This window comes from Talpa occidentalis, unplaced genomic scaffold, assembly GCF_014898055.3.
Source record: "Talpa occidentalis isolate TD23 unplaced genomic scaffold, MPIMG_talOcc4v2.1 talOcc4.9, whole genome shotgun sequence".
NCBI lineage: Eukaryota > Metazoa > Chordata > Mammalia > Eulipotyphla > Talpidae > Talpa > Talpa occidentalis.
In genome coordinates, this window is record NW_023605305.1 from 36092060 (window position 1) to 36117396 (window position 25337).

Genomic DNA, 25337 nt, shown 5'->3' on the forward strand with positions numbered 1-25337 from the left:
TGGGTCCTTGGAAATACCCGCACGTTGGAGTGAAGAGTGATTAATAAGACACCCTCCACAACGTAGGCCCTACTGCTGCTCTCTGCTACGTTGTGATTTGAAGCTGCCTATCCTGTAGGATTCACCCTTCCCTCACTCAGCTACTATCAAGGAAGCATCTACTATCATATGTCAGTAAATGAAACAACTGTTCCTGTTCTCTCGGAGCTCACAACCTACAAGGCTTTGTTTCTTTCTTCCCTTCTCAAGTCTGATAAGAAACACAAAGGCAGAAAAGACATAGGGCTGTTGAAAAAAAACAATTAACACGTTAAGATATGTGGGTTGAGGGAATGCAGGTAAAGTCCCCTGTTATGCCGAACAGAAAACATAAGACAACATCTCAGACATGGAAAATCCTCTTTGGCATGGTGGTGTTGGGGGACTCCAGGTCCCAAAGAGTAGCAGTGCTATTTGCTGATTGTTTGCTGGTCTTTTGAGGTGTGTTTGGTGTTCAACCTGGTCTTCCCCTGTAGGCTGTTACTTGAACTTGCTTCTGTCCTTGCAGTACCCCAGCCAAGTGTGTGTAAGGCAGCGCAGTCATCCCTTCACATGTGTCATAGTCACGCCCCACCCACACCCCAGACAGGCTTATGCTCAGGTTGTTCCTCAAAGTGGTGGTATGGGTGGGCATATTTGGGTGCCCAGTGGTGTTCTGCTTCTGTCTTCTGAACTGAATCTCATGGCAGAAACCAATTTTGCCAGATACAGAGTTGCTCTTGTTATCACTCTGATTTGATAGCATTTGTATTTATTTATTTTTTTTCTAATAGACTATTTTGAGGGCAATTTTAGGTTTACAGTAGTATTGCACAGAAAATACACAGTGTCCCCATATCCCATATCCTCACAGTTTCCCCTCTTATTAACATCTTGCTTTGGTATATTTGTTATTGCGGACAAATGCAAATTGATATATTATTTTAACTAAGGTCCATAGTTTAGAGTTCACTCTCAGTGTTGTATTTTCTATGGTTTTTGACAAGTGTTTATATGCCTACTATCACAGTGTCTTCCAGGATAGTGTTGCTGCCCTAAAAATGCACAGGCACTATTTTCAGAGTGATGTCTACAAATATGATTGACCTCTACCATGTCAGGCGTGTGATAGTACTTGTTGGGAGACAGATGAAAGGACATATCTGTTCAAATGGAGTGCTTGAACTGGTAGACAGATCAAGGATTGCAAACCCAAACACAGTAGTAGTTGGTAGATAATTTAGATGAGTTTAGATATGGCACAACCATAGGGAGTGGTGGAGACTGGGGCTAGACATCAATGGTTCTGTGAAAGGGAAATAGCTGTTACAACTAGTTATTATCATGTTGAATTTTGGCCCAATGAGGTTAAATCTTTGGATTTTTCAGGAGGTGCTGCAATTAAAAGATTGTTTGTGCCCTGATTCTTTGCTATTATCAACAAATTTAACATTTAAAACATACAGCATGGGCCAAATATAGATAATATTCGTATTTGTAAGATGCTAGGGATTGCTGTCCAGAAATCTTTGGCAAATCATTCCCAGCAGCATGGATATGGCTAAGATGCTGGGGGCCGAGAGGAGAAAGCCTTTAACTACTGCTGCCTGGGTGCAGGGGACTGGAAGGGGCAGCAGGGGAGGCATTAGTGGGAGGTGATAATTTATGAGTCTTGAAGGAAGAAGGGTGAGGGACAACATTTGCAAAGACATAGATGCCAAAAGGCCTGGGTAGCAGAGCTGACTTCTCACTGAGAACTAGAAAAAAAAAATCACATCTGACCAGAAGGGAAGAAGGGACAGATGGTGGATGAAATGGGTAAAAGGGATCAATTGTACCATAAAGGATGTCATCTCTTCCCTCCCCTTAAATATGGTTGCTTGGTTTATTCTGGATGAGTTAGCACCATCCTTCTGATTGACAACATATCCCCCTATAATCAGGGGTGAAGATCCTTGTTGGTGCCTGTGTGGAGGTGTGGGGGGAGCAGAGGGGTAAACAAGTTCCATTTGTTCCTTAAGCATAACCCTGGAGGCTCAGATTCCTACAGCCGAGGTGGGAGGTGAGTCATAAACTCACTCAGATACACAGCACACACCTCATCAGCTCTGAATTTTATAAACTTCATGATGAGTCCCAGGAGTACTGAGCGGAGACTTGATAAAGATTTTCTGAGCGCTCCAGACATTTTTTTCAGTCTTCTTGGTTCAATAAAACTCAAATCATGTTTTGCTCCAAGGGTTTGTTCTCTTAATCTTGAAACCCTCCTGCCCCTTTTAAGCAAAATTGAATTTATACATTTCTCATTCATTTACACCTCAGTCCTGAAAATGTTCTGAAGAAACAGACTTCTATGAAAAAAAAATAAAAAAAGTCTTGGAGTATTGCTACTTCCATTAGATGGGAGATCTTTTTCAGCAAATGCCTTGAAAATTCTTCCACAGTCAGTCTATTTTGGTTCTCCTTGGATGTTGGTAAATGTGGCTTCCAGTTAGTGTAGTGAGTAAGGCGGGGAGGGGAATGTGGATGTAATTTGTAACTTCTTGGGGTGGTGGTGTTGGTAGAAATTAATTGTCAGGAATGTTAATGCAAATATTAAAAGTCCACAAAGTCACTACTCAGATTGTGCCATAAGTCCCAAATCTGTTTATTGACCATATTCATCATATTGAAAAATAAACTTCTGGGAAAGAAATGAGTCATTTAGCTCCCAGAGGGGGAGAAATAAGGAGTCTGAAATGGTATTTCAGGACAAGGAGCAAGGCCACATATATTAGGGACTCTTGTGTCCCCTCACCTCCATAGCAACATTTCAGGCCAGCTAAACCACCCGGCCAGATTGCAAAGTAGAAGTATCCGCTTCACTGGAGAATCTCAGGCTCAGTTAGAAATCTCCAGATGATGTTTTAAGTGGACCTCTTTGTCTGGAAAAGGGCCCCAGGATGAAACTTTTGATGATTTGCTTAGGTACCTCCAGCAGTTCCTGCAGCTCTAGGGGGCAATTAGTCAAATGAGGCCCAAATCCTGCCACCAGCTAGCATTCAGGAGGCAGTGGGAAATCTCCCACTGTGTCTTCTTTGGTCTCAGCTGGACATGGCCCTGAAGTCCCAACACATGGCGATAGCCAGTTAATGAATGGTGGCTGCCCTGTGTTGGTGGCAGAGGGCTGCTGCCCAGGGTAAGTGGGTCCAGCTATTTCCACGGAAGTGAGAGCATCAGATGGGTGGGGTTTTGTTACTCCTCTTGACTGAGAAGCTAAAATGACAACTCATTGAGAATGAAGAGGAGGGAAAAGGAGTGTCCAGGGAGAAAGAACACCTTTAATTTTAAGATAGAAAAATGAAAGTGCCAAAGAGTTTGAAGGAATCGTTCAAAGGAAAAGTAAAATTGCCATGTGAATAGGATTTATCTCAGGTTGGCACTGAGTTTTCTCATTGATGGAAACTCACTGACTCAAGGTCAGATGGAAAGTCTGCCTTTCAGCCTACTTTTTATAGAGGAGCTCATGGACCTTCAGATGACTTCTCAGCAGAGGGCTTGCCTTGGAGGGCTGGCAAATGTGTAACAACTGGCTCATGGGAAGAAGGCGAAGCATGATTGATACCATTTTCCAATCACCTTGATGCAAATATCCCCACTAAGATCTAGTTCAGACTATTAGTGTATCGCCACTGAACATGGACTTGGGAAGCACAGCACACAATCCATCAGCACGACCCAGCTCCTCACGTTACTAGTGCTGTTTGAGAATAACTGGAGTGTGGTCAACGATGGCAAATTTGTACACTGAAGGCCCCAAAACCAATTTGGTAGAGTAGGTCTAGCCCCTGCAATTCAACCAAATAAGCTGCACATTATAAAAAAATAATTGCAAACAGGGAATTAATAGAGACTGACCCAATGAGCTTTTGCTGGAATTCAGTGTTACTGTATCCTTATACTAAAGGCCTGTCCTGGTGAGCCCACAGAACATGGTAGCAATCTTAGAACTGATCTAATCATTTCACCCCCTTTAGGAGGTGACTGACTTGAGTTGTTATCAAACCCATCTTGTAGCTGTGAATCTAAATAATGTATGTAGAGCATTGAATGTTCATAGTAGGTGCTCAAAAAATATACTGCATTAAGACTGATTTTAAGGGTCATTTTCAAGAGCAGAATCCAACAATCATGTGTGTCAGACACTTTCTAGGTCATGATGGTGCTTTTCCTGATGGATCTAGTTAAGTAAGTGTGATTCTTTTCAATACTAGAAGATTTTCCTGTTCTGTGATTGAATCTGTCTGAGTGGCACCCAATTGTCAGTTCAGGTTGGACATGAACTAGAGAAGAGTGAATATTATGTCTGTATTAACTGCAATGGACATAAGCAAGCACAAGGCTCTGGGTGAAGGGTCATTGAGCACCTCCATCTGCAGAGGGTCATGGAACAGGAGCAAGGATCTGTGGTTGGTGGGCACCAGGAATACAGGGCCTGGGGCATAAGTAAATAGACATCATAATTGACGGTCACTGAGAAAATTTCCTGTCCCTTCTCTCCTAGAGTTATTACTACATGACTGCATGTCCTCTGCCCTTAATAATCCAGACAGTCAAAGACTGTGCTGTTTCGGTCCATTTCTTAGCTGGAGAAGGGAATTGGACATTACCCTCCACTGGAACATGAGCTGCCAAATGCAGGCACTGCAGCCAGTTCATCTGGGAATGTGTGTTTGCCTGCCCAGAGGCAGGCAGGAGATGGCAAGGTGTCATCTCCAGGACTCAGCTCAGAAGCCTCTTAACTGTGCACTTAATAAATGAAGCCTTGGCAGACACACCTTGAATTATTAATGAAGTTATTCAGCTTTGATTGTTTCCTTCTTTTGGGGAAAGGTTATTCACTCAAAAGCCTTTGATTAGACGATACAATACATCACAATTGGGCATATTTTATGTGCAACTTTATGGTGATAATAGTTCTGTCTCATTTAGAAGCAAATCAGACATTATGAACTTCGTGATTTATTAATGTATTGATTTCTATAAATGTCAGCGCATCTCACATCCCGTCAGAGAGCCCGGGAGCAATCAGTGGAGGGCCAATAAAAATGTAAAATGAAACCATCATAAAAAAAGGAAATATTGCCTGTTTCAAAGCCCTGCTGCTTCTCTGAATTGTTTCAGGATCCAGATCATTACCATGGAGGCTCCCTCCCCCTGATCTCACCCCCCTTAAGGAAACACAGACTGCGAGTGGCTGCTTGGGGAAGCTCCGCGCTGCCTGTCTGTTCTGTGTCTGTTCTGGACTAAAAAAAAGACACCAGTAGAAGAGTGGGAGCCAGAAGGGCTCCTGGAGCTGTGCCCAGTCGCTTCATCCTGGAGAAAGAAAGAGGGTAGGGGGGCCCATCTTCACCAGATTTGCCCCACTATAATCATCGACCTCCCTGCTAAGGATTCCATTGCTGTCAGGAAGAGTCTACAGTTTATCATTCCACCACAGTTCTCACAACTCCACGACATGGGTCTTATGTGATAGCTATGTTCTACTTGTGTATGGATCTCTGTCTCTGCCAGAGTGTGTGGTCAGCTGACTCCAGTCATCTTGAACAATCACCCACCAGGACTCAAAGACTACCTTTGGGGTTGCAACTTTCATTTCCAGGATTGGGGTGGGGTGGAGGTGGGGAGACTGTCTTGTGCCTATTTTTGGTTTGTTTTTATTTTTTGTTTTCCCCTCCCTCCACAGTGACTAGAACCTGCTTTGCACATAGTAGGTGCTTAGTACGTGCTCATTATTTGCTAAAAGTGTGTAATGCTGCTGGGAGCTAAATAGCAAATAAGAGTCCGGCGACAGCGGCCAAAAGAATATCTGGAAAGCATTTAGTTATTATAGTGATTGAGTTACTCATTTGAGAGTTTAGTTTTGAAGTCACAGTCTGGCTGTCCATAGAGTATAGTTGTCTCATGTCCTTTAAAGGTGGATTTATTTCACATAAAATATGGGGTTTTGGCTTTACTTTAGAAATCTGAAGTTACAGCTATGCTGGGCCCATGTGGTAAAACTGGTTGAAGCTTAGGAGCAACCACTCTCTTTAGACAGGGCTGGTCTTCTCTAGTAAACCACAGTCACCACTACTCCCTATTACCTTCCCAACACTAAGACCAAAGACAGCTGTTATTCATCACCATTATCCACGTTACCTGCTTGAGTCCATGATCTCTGTGTAACAGTCCCTCTCCTTGCCCCACACCATGTTTTTCCAAGTGACTTTTGTGTGTTTTATGGTCACCTAGGAACTTGACAGAATTTTATTTGGGGGGTTCTCAAGCAACATGCAGAAAAAAGGATGCCCTGTGATTACAGAGAAGCTCATACAGATTAAGTTTGTATGCTTAGAGATTTGCTTCCATCCTGCTAACATCCCACATGTCAAGAGTAGGGTAGATTTAGAGGTTCTTTCTTAGTCTATTTTAACCTTATGTCTTACAGAAGAACTTTCTTATCACTTTACTCCTGTGATATATGTGCTATGTTATTCCCATTTACGAAGGAGAAAACTGAGTTCAGTGAGGAAAGGGAAAGCTGATATTTTCTGAGCCCTTACTATTAGCCTTACCAGAGAGCATTCTGATTTGTACTGTATTTACATCATCTTACCTGTCTTATTAGATATTTATGATTAGTAACTTATTTGATTTTTATTGTTACAGATTTATTAATTTTTTAAAGATTTATTTATTTATTTATACAAGCACTGGGTACAGTCAGAAGCGCAGGAGGGTGAGAGAATTCACCAGAGCCAGAGCGGGGAGCAGAGCAGGCAGAAGGACCGAAGTACACTGCTGAGGGGAGCAGCGGGCGGCAGGAGAGGTCTGCGCGCCATGTGGGACCCTCCTCCAGTGGCCGGGGAGCAGCCGGGGATCGAACCGGCGCTGCAGAGGCTGTGGGCAGCTTCGTAACCCAGTGCTCAACCGCTGCACCACCGGGGAGGCCCTATTGTTACAGTTTTATTAAAGAAAATGGAATCGAAATCTTATGAGACATCCCTGATGTCACAAAGATGGTGCATAAAAGAGCTAAGAGTCTCTCATCCTCAGATCATTGGGCAGATGCTTTGAGGCATAAAGGACCATCCTCTGGCATCCCCAGGGTCCACTCCTCTGAGGTTGTCTTAGCAAGTCAGCCACCAAATTCCTATATCCCAGATTCCTGTACTTCAGAATTTCCAGGGTCCAGTATGAGATGGCAGGAGAGGAGACACCAAGCAGTTTCATGGGTCCCTCATCTTCTGCCTCATGCTCTCTGTCATCCATTTAGCACTTCCAATTTTCTTTCCTTTTTCTGAGCAGGAGAGCAGCCTTCATTCTGGGTGACAAGTTGTCAGAGTCACAGAGCATATGAGTCATAGAGAGATGGTTTCATCCCACCCTCAAATTTCATAGATGTAGCTTTTGGGTATCAGAGAGGGAATGGACATGTCCAAGGTGACTCTAGATTCCTAGCAGAATAGGATTTAGTTCTGGTCTGTTCTTCGCTCAACAAGCAATTACTGAGCAGAGTGCCAGCCACTCCTAGGCACTGGGCATAAAACTGAATGAAAGGTGATGAATAAGCTGTGATGTGTTCTAGAAGTGAAAATAAAGCAGCTTACAGGACTAGAGAAAAACAGATCAGAGGTAACACTATTTTGTATAGAGAGAGTGGTCAGAGAAGGTGGATGGCAACCCAATTGAGCATCAGAAAGAGGGTAGTCGAAATAGTCAGGGTTGAATCCTGCTCTGTTTACCAGCCAGTGAGCCTGACTCAGTCCCATCCTGTGAAACTCAGCGATCTCAGTAGTAAGACAGGCATAGCAGCACCCACCTTCCAGGACCAAAGGAGCCACCACGTAGAAAATGCCCAGGGTGTAGCAGGCACTCATCAGACTCCCCTCCTCACTTGGTGGGGGTGAGCTGGGCTCTGCTTCTTCATGGGTGTCTTTGGCTCTGAGAGGGGTGTACGAAAGCCTACATGACACCGACTCCTTCAGCCAGAGCATCTAGCTAGAGACGTTTATAGTTAAGAGGAAGAACAAGTCAGGATTAATTAGCCGAGTTAGTATGTGAATACATTAGCCATCACAGTGCTCTGACTGTTTAATCTGAGGAGTGGCGGGTGGCAACCTCTGAGCCTGGAGTGCTGTTTTGATGGAACTTTCCAGATTGGCACCGTGGCCTGAATTCCTAGCCCTTCTAAATTCCTAGCTGGGAGATAGCAGTGGGTCTCATCATTTCAGTCTCAAAGTGGCTAAGCATAAATTTTAAGCTGGATCATAGGAGACTCTGAAAATTAAATCTCACATACAAGAAACCCAAGCAGCTTCAGAGCCTTCCCAGCCTCCTCCCAGCCTGCATGTCCAATCCTGAAACATGATTTGGTCTTAATGATCACATCCATGAAGTGGATGAGGTATGAAGTGGGGAGAATGAGGGAGGACACAATTTCCTTTTCACCTTTTGCCCTTTATTACTGTTGGAAATATTTTAAAGCTATGTGTATGGATTGCTTTTATCATTTTAACGTTTAGGTTAAAAACATCACATTTGGGGTGGGTCATGTAGGGGGTGGATGCCATATGTTTCATAGTGAAAATGGTCTTGGCATGTCGGGTCCAGTGCAACTGGTGAGGTTTAGTTGCATTTGTGTGATGTTGTTTTGTGGAATAAACATTTTTTTCAAATATAATAAGATACTCTGTGATCAGTAAGTGCTCATCATCAACAATTTTGGTTCTCCTTCCAGGTGCATGTTTGGATGCACTTCCTGCTTCTTTGACGTTAGTGTGACCATGTGACTGGCACTGGCCAATCAAATGAGAGCCAAAGTGACTTGGTGGAGGCAGATGTTAAGCAAATAATTTTTGAATCACAACTGAGCAAGATGCTATGGAGTTCAGGTGTGGGTTGCCCTGGGAACGTGAATAAGGAAGACTTAACCCTAACACGAGGCTTCTCTCTGGATGCTGAGCCAGGATGAGAGGGATGGCAGGTGGGGCAGCACAGAGACCTGGGTGGAGGGAACAGACTCTCCAAGGATCTTGAGGTGGGAAAATGAGAGGTTTCTCCAGGAGAAGTGTGTCTGGAGGCTGGGACATGGCAAACAAGGGACGAAGGAGTGTGAGGTGGGAGTAGGTCATATCATGCCGGGTCCTGCAGTCCATGTGAATAGCTTTAAGGATGGCAATGGCAAAGAAAGTATAGTACAGAGAGCTTTATTATTATTATTTTTAGAACCCAGAAGTGAGTTATGTGTTATAATATTAATAACCCAATAAGGGAGGATGTTGATCATAAGACAACTGAGACATCTAGGTCCCTCCCCACTAGCAGGGACTTCCTGGAGAACGGCTGTGGGGCAGCTCTGGCCTAATGCTTTTGTGCCTTCCCCTCCATGCAGGAGTGTTGCAGTAGAGACCCTCCCTTAATCAAATAGTCCTTAGACCTCACCCTCAGTCCCAGGTCTGTAAGTGCAAGTGAGGGAAAGAGAATAATGTCTGTTTCTCCAGATCAATTAATAAAACCTATAATGTGAAGGATCTGAAGTTTCACCTGGGATGCCAAGGGGCCTGGTGTTCCTATTTAGAATACCAAAGACTGAGTGAGGCATGGCTGGAGACCAGACTCTATGGCATCCAAAGCACTACAAAGGTAGACAACATCTCCTAGAACTGTAAGATTTCTTCCAGCTAATCAGTAACTTCTTCCTTTATCCTTATTTTAGTTAGCCCATCACCCTGCAGAGGGAAACAGATTTGGTAGTTGTAATGAAAAAGGAAGGATTAACTATGCAAAAAAGATGTGAAGAAAAACTCTAGAAAGGTGGGAAGCAATGGATACAAGTTTCTCTGTACACATTTTAGATGATTTTCCCAGAAAAAGTCTTAGAAGTGGAGAAAAAGCAGGAAATTTCTATCTATCTATCTACTTACCTACCTACCTATCTGTCTATCTAATCATCTCTCTATCAAATTATCTGTCTACCTCTGGAACATGCATAAAATTTGAGCTCTGGCTATCTCTAAGGGTTGAGGTTATAGATAGTTGTTATGTTCTTTTTGCTTATGTGTATTTTCTAAATGTTCTGTAATAAGTAAGTATGAGTTTCTAATATGCAGAGATCTATAAAGGCTATGTTTAAGTTTACTTCAAGGACAAATGTGGAAGCCCTCAGAAACCCTGGGGTTGAGTTGGAGTGGGGAGCCATCACTGCTGTGGGGTCCCTTCTCTGCAGAGCAGCTGGGATGCCAGGCAGGTGAGGGTGAGCACTTCAGCAACACATTCTGTTTCCAGTCCCCATCTCAACAGTGGGATGTGGTGTGGGTGATCCCAATTTTGCAGGGTTCTTGTGAGATTTCAATGAGACAATGAGTGGGGTGTGACCAGCACACGTGAGACTGCTAAGAGCGAAAGAGCCTGGCCAGAGGCAGTGGCAGTGGGTTAGACAGGATGCCTGCATTCTGGAAGGCACATTTCTGAGACATGAGGGTGGGATCTTCCACTGATCAGGACAGTGACATTCTAGAAGCCATTTTCTAGGTATCAAGTCTGTGTAACCCTCCTCCAACCCTGTGAGCCCCACACAGCTACCCTTTAAAGACAAAGAACCAGAGACTTGAAGATGTCAGGTGAATTCCCAAGCCCCACAGGTAGAAAATGGCATACCTGAGACTCATGTCCAGGTCTGTTTGATGCTAAAGTCCATATAAGGACTGCTGCCTTATATCCATGAGTTTTATTGCATTGAACTGGGTTAAAATTCCAATTTTGCCACTTGATACTAGGATGGGCTCTTGCCTATGTCACGTGGTTCTCATGAAGGCCAAATGTGCCCAGGTGTGTGAGAGGCCTGTGCCCGGTACTCAGCAACGCTAGTCACATGGTGGTTCCCTTGCATCCTCATCCGGGTCCCAAAGAGGCCATTCCCACAGCACCTGTTCTTCTGAGGAAGTGTCTCAAAGCTACACTGCTGAAAAAGCAATTTTTTTTTTCTGTAGCTGTGTGGATAGATTTTTAATATTTAATTAGGGAGACCTTCTGCTTGGAGAGAGGGCAGTACTTGTTATTAAATCCCCGCTGCTTGGTCTCTCTCACTTGCCCGTGGGATTATTCATTCATTTCCAGTCACACAATTTAATATTGCAACAGCTAATGGGGAGATGTTGATAATTTGTAAAGCTGGTTGGTCCTGAGGCCATTGGAGAAGCTCCTCGCCTAGGCCTGATGTGGGGGCTACCGTGGATTCTCAGGAGATGAGAACTCCTGAGAGCTTCCTGTTCATTCTCTGCAATTTTTCTGTGTGTGTCTCCTGCATGGTGGAGCCATGAGGAGCAGGAAGATTCCACCACACAGATACATTCTCGAGTTAGGATGTCGGGATATAGGAATGCATCGAGGGACTTTGTTTTAAAATTTGTAGCAGGATTTAAAAAAATCAGTTATGATGAGATTTGCAGAGCTGGAAATGACTGCCATGAGGCACAGCACCCCACACAGGAGAAGCACCAAGGTCGGTCAGGAGTCAGACAGGAGTCAGAGGGGAGAGCAGGTCAAGAGACTTCATTGGGGCTCTTGTGGGAAGGAGTAGGCAAGGCCAAGAAGGTACCTTGATTAAGCTTAGGACAGGAAAGTTTAAATGATTTTGTCAGGGCTATAAGGGTGGTCCCTGGTTGTCCAGTGTATGTCCTGGGGTGATTTAGGGCAGAAGGAACATTGGCTTGATGTGTGAAAGTTAGATAAAGGAGATGGCTGGGGGTGTGGGCTCTGGATTTGTTGTGTGTATATCAAAGGCATACTCACAGGGGAGACATTTGCTATCCCTAGGAATTAGCTAGATCTGGAAGGGGCAGTCTGTCTAGGATCAAGGCCCCAGACCATCAAAACTACAGAAAATATGTCCAATTATTGAGTTTGGTTCTGCAATCAGATACACATGGGTTCAAAGTGCCACTCATCTGCCAAGCTGGAGCATTGGGCATGAACTCCATTGGGACTCACTTTCATTAACTGGCATCCCTGCACAGACTACCTCAAGCTCCACCCTCCAGCTTATAGGCTTGACCCTCCAGTGGGTTTTTTGTATGAACAGGCAGAGGGAACTTTGGGAAGCAGTTGTTCTCAGGGGTATCTAGCAATGTGTCGGCCTCTTTCTCAGGCCGTGTGGTTATGGGGGTGAACAAGGACAGGTGTGGTTGTCTCCAATGAGGTTCCAGCTTGGTGCATTCTTAGGGATGTAACCTAAGAATAGCAGACACTGGGCCTCCCTGGTGGCACAAGGGGTTGAGCACAGTGCTATGAAGTTGTCCACAGTATCTGCAGCACGAGTTCAATCCCCGCCCAGGGATCTACCCACATGGTACAGCAGACCTCTCCTGTCTTGCCCTCTGCTCCCCTCAGCAGTGTATTCAGTGAGTCTGCCTGTTCTCCCCATTCTGTCTCTGGTGAATCCTCTCACGGCCTACACTTCTGGCCCACACCCCAGCTCTTGAATGCATAAATAAATAAATCTTAAAAAAAAAAATCACAGACACAAACATAAAATCACAGTGCTGAGAAGTGCTACAGGGGGAGCTATTTGGTGCTGTAGGAGGGAGTGGCTGGGTGCTCTGCTGTAGTGCAGGCCCTCAGGAGTGGGAGCTTACTAGATGGGAAGGGAGCTCTGTGTGTGTGTGTGTGTGTATGTGTGTGTGTGTGACATTGTGGGTCAGGGGGAGGATAGGATGGAGGTTTTCAGGAACCTCCTGTGTAGAAGATCTCGGGAAGAAGAAAATAAAGTGTTCAAAGGAAAAACATCTAAATCCATCCCTTACTTTAAAGACTGCCGTGGCTCCCCATTGCTTGTAGGGGAAAGGCCATGCTTATTTTAATAAGGCATTCAAGGTCTTTTCTGATCTGCTCCCTATTAAGCTTTCAAGTTTTGTCTGTTGCTTCCTGTCCTACCTCCTGTTGCTATGACACATATACACACACACATTCATTCACTCATTCTCTAGAATTACTTGCTGTCCCCCCAACATAACTTCCTGAGTGACACTTTCATACCTTTGCACAATTTCCTACCTCCATCTGCCTGATTTCTTTCTCTCTTTGCTGGGTCATTTTCTGGGTTTCTTTGAATTCTATCTCATTACATTGCACACCTCCAGGGGGCACTATTTGGTCTCTAATGTGAATGCTGATTGCTGGGATTGTGCAACCTTCTATCAAATATCATCTCTAGGGCCACTTCCTTGGAAATGCAAGTTTTCCTGTCTTTACCAGACAGCACCAGCACGAACAGCCCCCCTCCTGCAGTACCCATCACTTTGGATGGTGGATACAGAAAGGTTTCTGTCTCTTGGCCATGGACTCCTTGAGGGTGTGGCAAGTTCGATGACTTATTTGACAAACATGGATTGAGTGCCAGCTCTGTGCCAGGCACTGTTCCAGGAGCCAGCAACAGGGTCACAAATAAGCCAGACAAGCAAGTCCTCTGCGTGGCATGTTAAATAATCACACAAATGAATGTGCCATTATGAATTGTCTTCATTTGCCTGAAGAAAAAGAGTGGGCAGTGTAAGCAAGAAAAACCAGGAGGAATCTAATTTAAATTAGGGGGAAGAAGACATATGAGCTAAAGGTAAGAGAGTAGTAGGCAGTTTCCAGGACAGCATGGGCAAGGATGTGACAGGAGATGAACTTGGCCTTTGGGGAGCTAAGTGGAGGCTAAGGCATGGAACAAAATGACACAGAGGAAGTGGTGTCAGTTAAGATGGTAACTGATAGATCAGTCAACTTTGGGTTTTTATTTTTAAAACAATAGGAAGCAGAGGTACTAAGCTCATAATTGTCCCCAGGCAGAGACTCACCAAAGTGTCCATCAGCAGTAAAATAAACCACAAATTGTTACCACGTTCACATAATGAAATACTACACAATGATGTAAATGATTTAACTACCACAGTACCCAACAATGTGGCTCAATGTAGAGACCAAGACCAAGTAAAGTTCATCTCAGCTTTAGTAGTCAAGCAAGCAGTTATCTTTGAGGAGTAATGACTGAATGAAGCAAGTAGGGGACTTCTGAGATGATGTAATGGTTTTGCTCTTTTTTTTTTTTAACATAGGTTCTGGTGCATGTTAAATGTCAATAAAAGGGTTTGCTGGCTTGCTGCTTTTCTAGTAGATACAGAAGATAGACCTGTTAGCAGTGCATTGCAACTGGATGAGAGATGATGTTAACTTTGAAGGAGACATTGAGAGGGAGATTATGAATTTCTTGGCAGAGAGAATCCTCCTGATTTGCTGATGTGGGGAAGGGGGTGTGACAAGGAATCAGGAGGTGACAAGGAAGATTTCCAGCATGAGCAGTTGGGTGGATGGTGGAACTGTGTTGTGCAGTGGGGAAGGCTGGAGCTATGTCCCTTTGCCCCAGCAATAGACTGTGACAGAGAAACAGGCATAGTTAATACTGACCTGTCTTTGGTCAGCATTACCACCCTTGTTTTCTACACAAATGAATGTGCCATTCATAATGGCACATTATATCTTCTCCAAACTGCTTTTTGTGTATGAACTCACAAATTTTTGTCAAGTGGAGGGAACACATTTATTCTTGCAGGAACAATGCTAGGTTATGTGCATGGGCACATACGTGTAACAGCTTCAGATGTTCCTTATGATTCTAGATATTGAAAGGACATTTAAGGAGAGCCTTTCAAGTGGCTGCATGTAATACATGTCACACCCTGCATTGTATACTCTCTAAATAATCATATGAGGATGATTTTATAAATACCATTCTCTCAGTCAGTAGGACTTGGTTATCAGTCATCAAGTGATAGGGTAGAAATTTTAATTGTGTTTGTTTTTTATTTTGCCACACTGCTTCTGTCTGCTTGGGGATGAACGTCCTGAGATCCATGGTGTCTTATAAGGTGATGGAAGTCCTCTTCCATCCCAGTCTCCGTGATAATAGGAGGGAGACCCAATGCTTGAAAGTGCTTGGGGATCTCCAAAAGAAAACAGCTCTAGGGGTCTCCCTGGTGGCACGAGGGATTAAGCGTCAGCATTATGAAGCTAGCCACAGTCTCTGCAGCTCGAGTTCAATCCCCAGCCGGCCAGGGAGCTGACCCTCATGGCGCAGCAGACCTCTCCTGTCTCACCCGCTGCTCCCCTCAGCAGTGTATTTCAGTAGATCTGCCCATTCTGTTCCCCAATCCTCTCCCCCGGCACGCACCTCTGGCCTTCACCCCAGCTTTTGTATGCATAAATAAATAAATCTTAAAAAAAAGAAAACAGCTCTAAAGTTCTGTTTTCCCTCCCTTTTTTAAAAAAAAAATCTACCCATAACGTCGTTTTACAGGATAATAAAAATGAACCATCTGTGGTTCGTTGGGAAACATGTCTTGGGCTTATTAAAAATATATGAATTTTTACTTTAAGACAGGATGGCCATATTATTCAAAATTGTAAGCTGAAATGTATTATCTATTATTAATTTATTTTTAATAGACGTCTTTCTTATAGATTAGCATTCTAATTACTTCTGAAAAAGTGGGCAGTAGCGAGGCGAGGTTTCCAATTAAAATTGTCCTGAAGATAAATTGAGGTCTTTGGCTGAGAGCACTTCAGCCTTTTCTCTATCTGTCAGCAATAGATCTGTCATCCCAGAGGGGTCAAACTGGGATTCTCATTTATGCTAGGTCTGCCCCAAGAGTTTGAGGTTCTCCTTAGGAATGCACTGGGGCACTTCTAACTGGGGCACTTCTAACTGGGGTTTCTGCAGAGGTATCACCCAGGATCAGCCCAGGTGAAATGGGGCCAGTTGGGTAGAACTATCTGTGCCTGTGTTTTGCTGCTTTTCCTCCTCCCAGCTGTCTGCCCTTGCAAGGCTCTTTAACTTTCTGCTTGCTAATCCCTCCCCAAGCAAAAATCAGAACTATCTGCTGCAGTGACTGTACCTTATATTATATGACAGAACGGATGGAATCTTTCAAATACTTTGTATAATTGAAAAATTTAAGTATTTATGGTTTGATTGGAACTCATTCAGGTCCATTCAAATCAGTTCACATTGATAGAGAGCCTTCTGTGGTCAGAGGCCTGATTTATAAAGGTGGAGGAATAGAAAGATCTAGATACCTAAATAAGGGACCAGGAAAAAGAATAACTATAAGAAAGAAAAAAATCAAAATCAACAACTATAAACCAGAGACACACAATGGTGGGGGAGGGTGGGGAAAGGAGAGAGGGGGTCAAAATAAGGGGGTGCAGGGCCTCCCCAGTGGCGCAGCGGTTGAGCGCTGGGTTGCAAAGCTGCCCGTGGCCTCTGTGGCGCCGGTTTGATCCCTGGCTGCTCCCCTGCCACTGGAGGAGGGTCCCACATGGCGCGCAGACCTCTCCTGCCGCCCTCTGCTCCCCTCAGCAGTGTACTTCGGTCCTTCTGCCTGCTCTGCTCCCCGCTCTGGCTCTGGTGAATTCTCTCACCCTCCCGCGCTTCTGACTGTATCCAGTGCATGTATAAGCGAAACAAACAAACGAACAAATAAATAAATAAATAAAAACATGCCTCTATTAAAAGAAAATAAGGGGGTGCAATTGTATGGGGAATATAAAAATAAATAAATTATATATATATATATATATATATATATATAAAAGAAAGATCTAGATACTGGCTTGTATCCATGCCTGTCACAGGCTTGATGTTTGGCTTCTGCAAATATAACATCTGCCCAATGGCATTTCCTCATGTATAAAGGATACTCCTTTTTCAGGATCTTCCTGAGGACCAGGTGGGTATCTCAGACTTGGCATGTAGTGGGTGGGCTCTGGGTCCTTCCTATTCCCCTCCTGTTTATTCTCGTGTGAGGAGGGTGAGGTGCTGAACAGGGTGGGGGCTTTGGTTCCATCTTTAAGGGACAATGAGTTGGATGGCTGGTCTGTCCCCAAGGGGATAGCACAGGGCAAAGGACCTGAACCACACCCAACATTCTTTGTTGGGCTTGGTATTTCTCTTCTTAGGGTTTCAATTCCTTTGGCAGTAAAAAGCAGGGGTAGGGAGTGGAGGCAGTGGAGTCCTACTTTTCTAGCCTTGGGCAGTTCTCTCCACATTTTTAGTTTATTAATCAACCATGGCTCTTATCTCTAGAAATTTCTCTAATGTCACCTTGAACCTATGCTATTTTCAATTTTTATGAATTTCCTCTCGAGATAACAAGTTTTATTAAGTTTATTAGTTTGTGGTAAGTCAAACTTCTTTTAATGGGTCCTAGTTACTTTTCATCTTCTATTTTGTTAAGTTTAGGCTTTGATTTACATTCATTTATGTGTTTAACAAGCACATAAGTACATCCCTGCTCTCCACATTCAGATTTTAGGAAAGAGATTTTCAGAAAAGAAGTTTATTGAATACCTACTGTGTAAGGCAATACCAAGTACTTTCACATTTGCTAATCTCCTTTTATCCTCTCAGCAATCCTGAGAGGAGATATTAGCATACCCAATTTGCCCTTGGACAAGCTAAGACTCAGAAAGCTTTAGCAACTTTCCCAGGGTCCCATAGAGAGTAAGGACTTGTACTGGGATCTGGAGCCGGATCTTTCTTTCTGTAATGTAACATTGCTTACATAATGTTGCAACAGAGTGTTGTAATGTTGTAATCAGCTTTTTTTTTTTTTTTTTTTTTGGCTTTCCTTTTCCTCTGTACACATAGGAGAGATGGAAGTTACTATTGCTGGAGCTGCTCAGCCTTGGTTCTCAGCTTCTCCAGCCTGGAGGAGTTTTTAAAAAAGCCTCTTTACCTTGTCTAAAAAGGTTCAGGAAAGACTTGGAGTGGATACTTTAGAGGAGGGGTACTCCAGGGGTCTCATCTAGTAACCTACTTTCCTGTTGCACTTGGCCTGCATGGGACCTTAGTAGGATAAAGTGCCATGACAGCTGCAGCTAATGCAGGCCTGGCTGGGTAGCAGCCTTACATTTAAAAACATGCACATTTAATTGCCTCTGGCCAGTGAGTACATTGCATGTTTGGGGATCTTTACTTAGGTGGTTCTTGGGGAAAATTGAGGGCATGTATATCAAGCAATTTTTGAATTATGTCTCTATTAGCATCTGTGAATGTCTCCCCAGGGAAGCCAGGAAAGCTCTATTAGTGGAGCAGTTTAAAACAGGATTGGAGGAATCAGTGGGGGAATATCCCATAGGGAGCAATAATTATAAACAGTGCTTCCATGTAAACAGGTCTTAATGTGTTTTCTATATTGAATTCCTGGGTGTGAGACTCTCTGGTGGTGTCTCAGCGCCCCCTCCAGGGTCATGCCCCTGAAGTGTTGGGAACTGACTCAGAAGGTGTCATGGGACTCACTAGCTCTGGGGGCACTAGAAGCCTCTCAGATGATGGTGATGCTGAGCTGTGGGCAATTTGATGATAATGACAGTGTTATGTGACCTAGAGAAGTGACCTTGGGCAAATTTCTTCCCCTTTTTGGACCCTTGTGGAAAATTTATACAATGTGAGTACTGAGCCAAATGGTCTTACACATTACAATTAATCCCTCCAAAATCCTTCAAAGTATATTTTATTATCCCATTTTATGGATTAAGAAACTAAGTCTCATGTGTATAAAATGCCATATCCAAAATCATCAGTCAGCAAATGGCAGAGCTGGGGTTTAAATTCTGGCCTCTGACTTCAATTCCAGGGTTAATTCCACCACCAGATTTCCATTATCATTTCCATGTCCTTTAAGTTTTATTCCAGCAAGAAATTCCATGAAATATCCCTTTTGCTACTGGTAGCATGAGGCCTTAACTTCTGCAACACTCCCTCAACCTATTCGGTCTAGCAGTCAATAGAAAAGAAATATCAGTCATTAGTTCTGTGTTTTAAGGCTGCTGCCTGCTCCATCCAGTGTCCCGAGGATTATGGCTCAGGCCCAGTGTAACCATTAGCATCCTGTCAGATAGTTGTCATGATGATGATGCCATAGAGAACTACTGTGGTCCTGGCTGAGTCACAGCCCTCTGTCCACTTTGAAAGCAAGAATATCACTGATCTTTTACATAGAGTGGATACATGGACCTATGAAAATTTCAGGGTTGAATACATAACTACTCTACAGTGGTTTTCAGACTCCAATGAAGGCAAGGAATTCTTTAATCACAGGAAATTTTGCCTGAGGCTAAGTATGTAAAACAGATGAAAGCAATCAGATGTTTGGTTAAAGTGGGGAGATAAGGAGAATGTCTTTTTCCTTTCCCAAATCCAATATGGTTCTTCTGAGGATTTTTCAGAACACCATTTGGAAACCACTTATCTAACTGAAACTGCTTATTTTACAGTTCATTTGGGTGAAGCCAGAAAGGGACATTGATGTGCCTGAGAGATAGGACTGAGGCTGCTGTCCAGATCTATTGACAAAGTATTCTTTTCCTATCTAAGAAGAAATGGATAGGAAGCCAAGAAACCAATTGAAAAGTTTCTTAGATCCTTTACTAAGAATAGGAATGGCGATTAGTTTGCACATTCATTCACCAGCTTTTACTTAGTATTTGTCAAGTAGGAAACTTATTCTATTCCTAGAATATTCTCTGAAATACCAGGAGGTCACCCCAGGGCAGGCCAAGAGGGGAATAGCAAGCTTCAATATTTAGGATATATGCTAAGAAGGAAATAAAGAAGGAGCAAAGTTTTGGAGAAAAGCAAAAGACCACTGGAGAGGAGCAAGAAGTAACTATGTGTCTGGGGTATAGAGTCTTTGCTGTTGAAGTTGGAAGCCTTTGTGTTGGGATCCCAAATATTCCAAGGTATAAAGAAGCTTCAGAGATAACTCCCTGCTTGGGGCCATCACTCATAAAGTTACTTGTTTATTCATTCAACACTATGCTGGGCATAAGGAATATATGGTAAACAGGACAGGCATAATCACTAGCTTCATGAGTTAGGCCATCCCCCCGATTCACCCTTTTGTTTTTAGGACATCCATCCATCCATCCATCCAACAAATGTTTGCTCTTGGTGGAAGTACTATGTGGGGAATCCATGGAGGGCAAAGTACACAAGATTCTTACCTCTAGAGCTATAGATGAGCAAGGAAGATAGATGTCAAACCAATTATCACACACACACTGAAAGTTACACATTGGATTGAGTACTCTTGTAGAAAAATACAACCTACACAGAGAGAGAGCTTACAGTGGAGGGACTAGTCTCATCTAGAGGGAATCTGTCAGAAGAAATGCTTGAACTATGATCTGGATGGGAAGTAGGAAAAGTAAAGGGAGGAGCAAAAGGGAGTTTGTTCTTGGCAGCACAACAGTGAGAGCAGAGCACCTGAGTTGGGAGGGAATGTGTGTGAGTACAGCAGTGAGTGGGTAGGGACAAGGAGGCTATAGAAACAAACCCCTCCTATGGTAGGGCAATGGATATTTTCATTGTAATAAGAAATGATTGAAATGTTGAATGTGAGGTGTGACCCAATTTGATGTATATTTTTAAAAAATCATTCTGGGCCTCCCTGGTGATGCAAGGGGTTAAGACACAACCTATGAAGCTGTCTGCAGCCACTGCAACACAAGTTCTATCCCTGGATGGCCAGGTAGCAACCCACATGGCGCAGTAGACCTTTCCTGACTCGTCTGCTGCTCCTCTCAACAGTATACTTCGGTCAGTCTGCCTGTTCTGTTCCCTGCTCTGTCTCTGGTGAATCCTCTCACTGACCTCCGCCCCCCAACCCCCATGCACCTCCTGGCCTGTACCCTTCTTGTATGCATAAATAAATAAATCTTTAAAAAAAATAAAAGATTATTCTGGACCAGAGTAGAAGCTAGGAAACCAGCAAGAGGCTTCTAACCTGATGTGCATCATTTTTTCCATCCCCATCTTTGACATCATCTCCAGCCTTCCTGAGGACATACCTCAGCTCCCAGGGTCACAGAAGTCTTTCTCTCAATGTGGTTTTTTCACCCCTCTATGTACTTCTAAATACATATAGTATTCTTTTTTTTTCTTGAAATGACTTTTCTCTTCATCTTGGCCTATAAATCTCCTATTCAACCTTCAAAATCTTAAATTCTCCCTTCTCTTGTGCCTTCCTTAATGCCTGATTCTGGTTTCTTCAACTGCACAGCCTTCTGCATGAGTTTGTTGTGTGTTTCTGCTGCTTACTAGTCGCATGACTTACAAGTTACTTGACCCCTCTAGGTCTCAGTTTCCTTATCTGTCAAGTAGAGAAAATAGTAGTACTTTCCTCACAGGGTTGTTGTAAGGGATACATATGACCATGCATAGACTGTTTCCTGCAGGCTGCACACAGAGCTTTTATTATTACTCCGTATCATATATACTGTATCACAAATACGAGGCTGTTTTTCAAACTAGATTTTGAGTGCCCTTTGAGATTAGCAACAAATCTTTTTGATTTTTGTATCTCCAGCATCTATTCTGGGGGCAATTGATGCATAAATAAATGAGTGGATGAATGAATGAAGGAATTTATGCTTCCCTGAATTGTCAAATTTCTACTCTCCGTTGTCTGTCTGGTGTTAATCTCCTAGAGGCAAAACTTGCTTCCCCTAATTTCAGAGTTTGAACAATGATTCATGCTATGTTTTACCCTTGACTTCACAGAGGAAATGGACATGGTCTAACTTTTAGAGGTAAAGCATGGAATGTGAAATACATCATTGCTTCTGGCTCTTATCAAATGGAACTAACTCTTGATGATCTGCTGGTCATCCTGTGGCCAGAAGGGTAGATCCTGAAAGGTTTCAGCAAAAGCTTCACACAAGTGCAGTATAAGGACCAGGGTTATAGGTGGAAAGAGGCAAAGCTCTGAGTTGGGAAGTTTGATTTACTAGACTGGCTTCACTAGAGCTAAGTCATGGAAAAGGCCCAGGTATAACCCAGCAAGCAAAAATAGCTGAGCCTCTTCTTGCAGTGCTCTCTTTGGACAGGGAGTTGGGCCTGTAAACTATAGTAGCAACATCAACATTAGACACTGATGTGTTGTTCTAATGCTCTATTCTGGGTGTTGTGCTAAGTACTTGACCAATATAATTCTATTTAATTTTTAAAACAATTTTATGAAAAAGATACTACTGGTAGTCACTTTTTTTTTGTAACTAATGGGAGAGGTGACCTGGTTTATTCAGATTCATGATAACAAATATTGGCAGAATTCAAATTGAGGGCTGCCTGATGTTTATATATTTTCATCATATTGAACAGTGTGGCAGAGTAGAAAAAGCCCTGACTTTAGAATTTGATAAACTTGAGTTTGAAACCATTTATTTCCTCTCTTTCCTCCTCTCCTCTTCCCCTCCCTCCTTCCCTGCTTCCCTCCCTCTCTCCTTCCATTCCTTCCTCTGCTATTCCCATACTAATTGGTCAATCTGGATGAACCAGGTGATGAATTATATGACTGTAGCATAGGGAGTGTGTTTTCCGAAGATGGGCCCACTTCGTAGTGTATCATATTTTGTAGACATGACCCAGATTTTCTCAGGAACCATATTTTGTTTCCATGGAAAAATCCTAGGGCTCTCTCCCAAGGTTACACTCGAGCCAGGCACATCATAGTGACTTTGAGACTGCCAGTTGGTGGATGGTTGACCATTATTGGGTTTTTTGTTTTGTTTTGTTTTGTTTTGTTATCTGTAGGGGAGTTATGTCTATCCTTTGAGAACTGTAGCTATACACCCAGATTAGAACTGACTGGGTCTTCTATATTTCAATTCTGATGCCAATGTGTTTTTGGCGACCAGGCCTGGTAAGGCAGGCAGCCATGCTGCAATGAGAGAAAAAGTTACCTTTCCCATAAAGCATTCTGAAAATTTGCTTACTGAAAACAATCAATGAGTGCAAGGGAGGTTGATCTACATATAACCAAACAACATATATCCAAATATATGCTACTAAATACATTATAACTACACAACTCTAGCTCAGTCCTTCATTCAAATTAATGACCCACAAGACTCAGTCTTTCCCTTTGGCAAGGCCCAGGTTTTGGTTAAAATAATTTCTATTTATATACTTCTCATGAAAAAGCATGAGCACTGGAACCTGACAGCTTGAGTCTGAATCCTGGTTCTCTGCTTTATTAACTATGTAACCCTAAGTAAGTGGTTTCATGTATTCTTTTGGATTCTAGTGGAGAACAGAGATTTTATTTATTATGGTTGTTAAACTGGATTTGAGTTTTATAAGAGCACATCTAAGGGACAGAGGCCAGAAATAATTTCTACTTGTATACAGAACTGTTAGATTTTAGAAGGATTTTAGGAAAGAAAAAGGTTTTTTGAATATGATTCAGTTTTCAAAATTTCAGGGAATGTGAACCATAGACTCATAGAATCATAGATTCACAAAACTTTAACTAAAGCTCAGAATGCTCTTACATGTAGGGCTAACATATAAAACAGGTATGTTAGAGCTAGTCTTGTTGAATCAGGATGAGGGACAGAAAGTTTGGCTTACCACCCCACCACAAAACTGAATATAAAGAAGTCTGTCAGTAATCCTAGAATTCCATGCAGAAGAGATAAGAAATCAATATATTTATAAGGAAAATAAGATTTTTAAAAATGATTTGACCATTTTAAACAATAACATTAATAGAAACTAGGCTCTTGGCTCTTGAATGAGTTTAAAGCTCATCCAACCACATCACCCTGCATCAGTCTCTGGTCTGCCTCAGCTCTGGCTAGTTCTTTGTCTGCAAATATATTTCATTACTATGTATGGCTATGGCACGGATGCTTCTTGGAAGAGGAAGTCTATCTACACCATGCAGTTAAAAAAGAATATACATGGAATACATATTGTATTCTCATGAATACAAATTACTGGAGACTGGGGTTATTTTAATGCAATGTTCACGAAAGTTGGAATTCTAATTTTAAGGATAAAAATCATACAATCTATATTCTATTTGGAGCAAATGTCATAAAGAAGGAGAAAATACTCTTCATTTCTTGAATTTCTTTAACTTTGGAAGCCAAACTATTAACTTTCTAGTCATCAAAGCATGGTTAACTTAAATTGTGAGCTACATTCTCATTAAGGAACAGAAACTGAAATCACTGTTGATGAGGGCAAAGCTTTAGAGTAAGAGTTCTAGTGAAGTTTGAGGGTTAAGGATTGGAGAAAATAATTGACATTTGTTAAGTGCCTTCCAATTTTCAGGCACTTTGAATAGATTTTGCAAGTTTTTTGTTTTTTTTTTTACCACCATAATCTTCCCTAGTACTTCTTAAACAAATTTAATTAACATAGTGACCTTTTTAAAAGTCATTGACTTTTACCAGCAACACAGTTATCAGACACTTTTAGAGAAGAATGTGATGTACTGTGCTAGTCGGAAACAGCTAGTAATTTACCAAGACTCGCATGCACACGGGGTCAAAAGATCCTACCCCCACTAAAGTCCCTAAAGTCCCCCACTCGCTAGGTGCGACATTTCAGCACCACGGACAGCGCATCGCCCAGGGTTGGGAGGAAGGCGGGATCAATATCACTCTGATTCAGCCCGGCTTTTTCAAATCTGTCAGATCTTCTCGCGGTACTTTCTGTGCATTTTCTAAACTACTCTCACAACAGTCTAAGCCGAAAAACACATTCAAATAAAACGGGAAGCTTGAGGGTTTGCTTACCGTCTGACAAGTCAATCAGCCCAAGGTAGTGCAAAAGTTTCAGAGAGGAACACACGACCACCACTATTCCCAATGTTTGGAGCCCCTCCGACTCGCCCTCCGCCCACATCCTCAGACAACACTGCACACCAGCCAGACGCCAGGCAGGCATTTAAAGCTGGAAAACCAGCTTCTGAGCCTCCCTCCCGCTGTTCTCCTCAGTGCAGGGTTTATTTTCACCAGTCGTTGCACTCTCTCCTCCCTCCCTTGCACTCTCCCCCAACCACCCCCCCCACCCTTATCTCTCCTCCTCCTAGCTGGCAATCTACAGTTGTTTCATAGTAATCTTTGCTTCTATTTCCTCTTTTCCCAAGGCAGTCCACAATTGTTGAAGCAACCCCTAAACATCTGCTACCTGAGAGTAACCATAATTGGCAGTGTCTCCTGGCATATATATTCTCAGCGACTCAGAGGAATTGTGTTTGAGTGTAGGCTTTTTCAAAGACATAAAGGAAGAGACTTACGGCTTTCCATCTGAGAGCGATTGAGAGGTGAAGGCTATTTTTCAAAGAGACAACAATTTGTCTTCACTTTTCCAGTGAAAAGCCAGTCAAGCTTATTCTGGAATATAGATGGTCTGTGAATAGACTTCACAACGTGCCCCTGGAAACTGTATCACCAAGAAAGTG

General features: G+C 42.9%; 1 protein-coding gene across 3 annotated transcripts in view; it reads right to left on the reverse strand.

The window, feature by feature from the left end:
- Positions 1–25337, reverse strand: part of KCNIP1 (potassium voltage-gated channel interacting protein 1) — a 342320-nt gene that overhangs the window by 14175 nt on the left and 302808 nt on the right. The gene's annotated exons all lie outside the window — the stretch shown is intronic.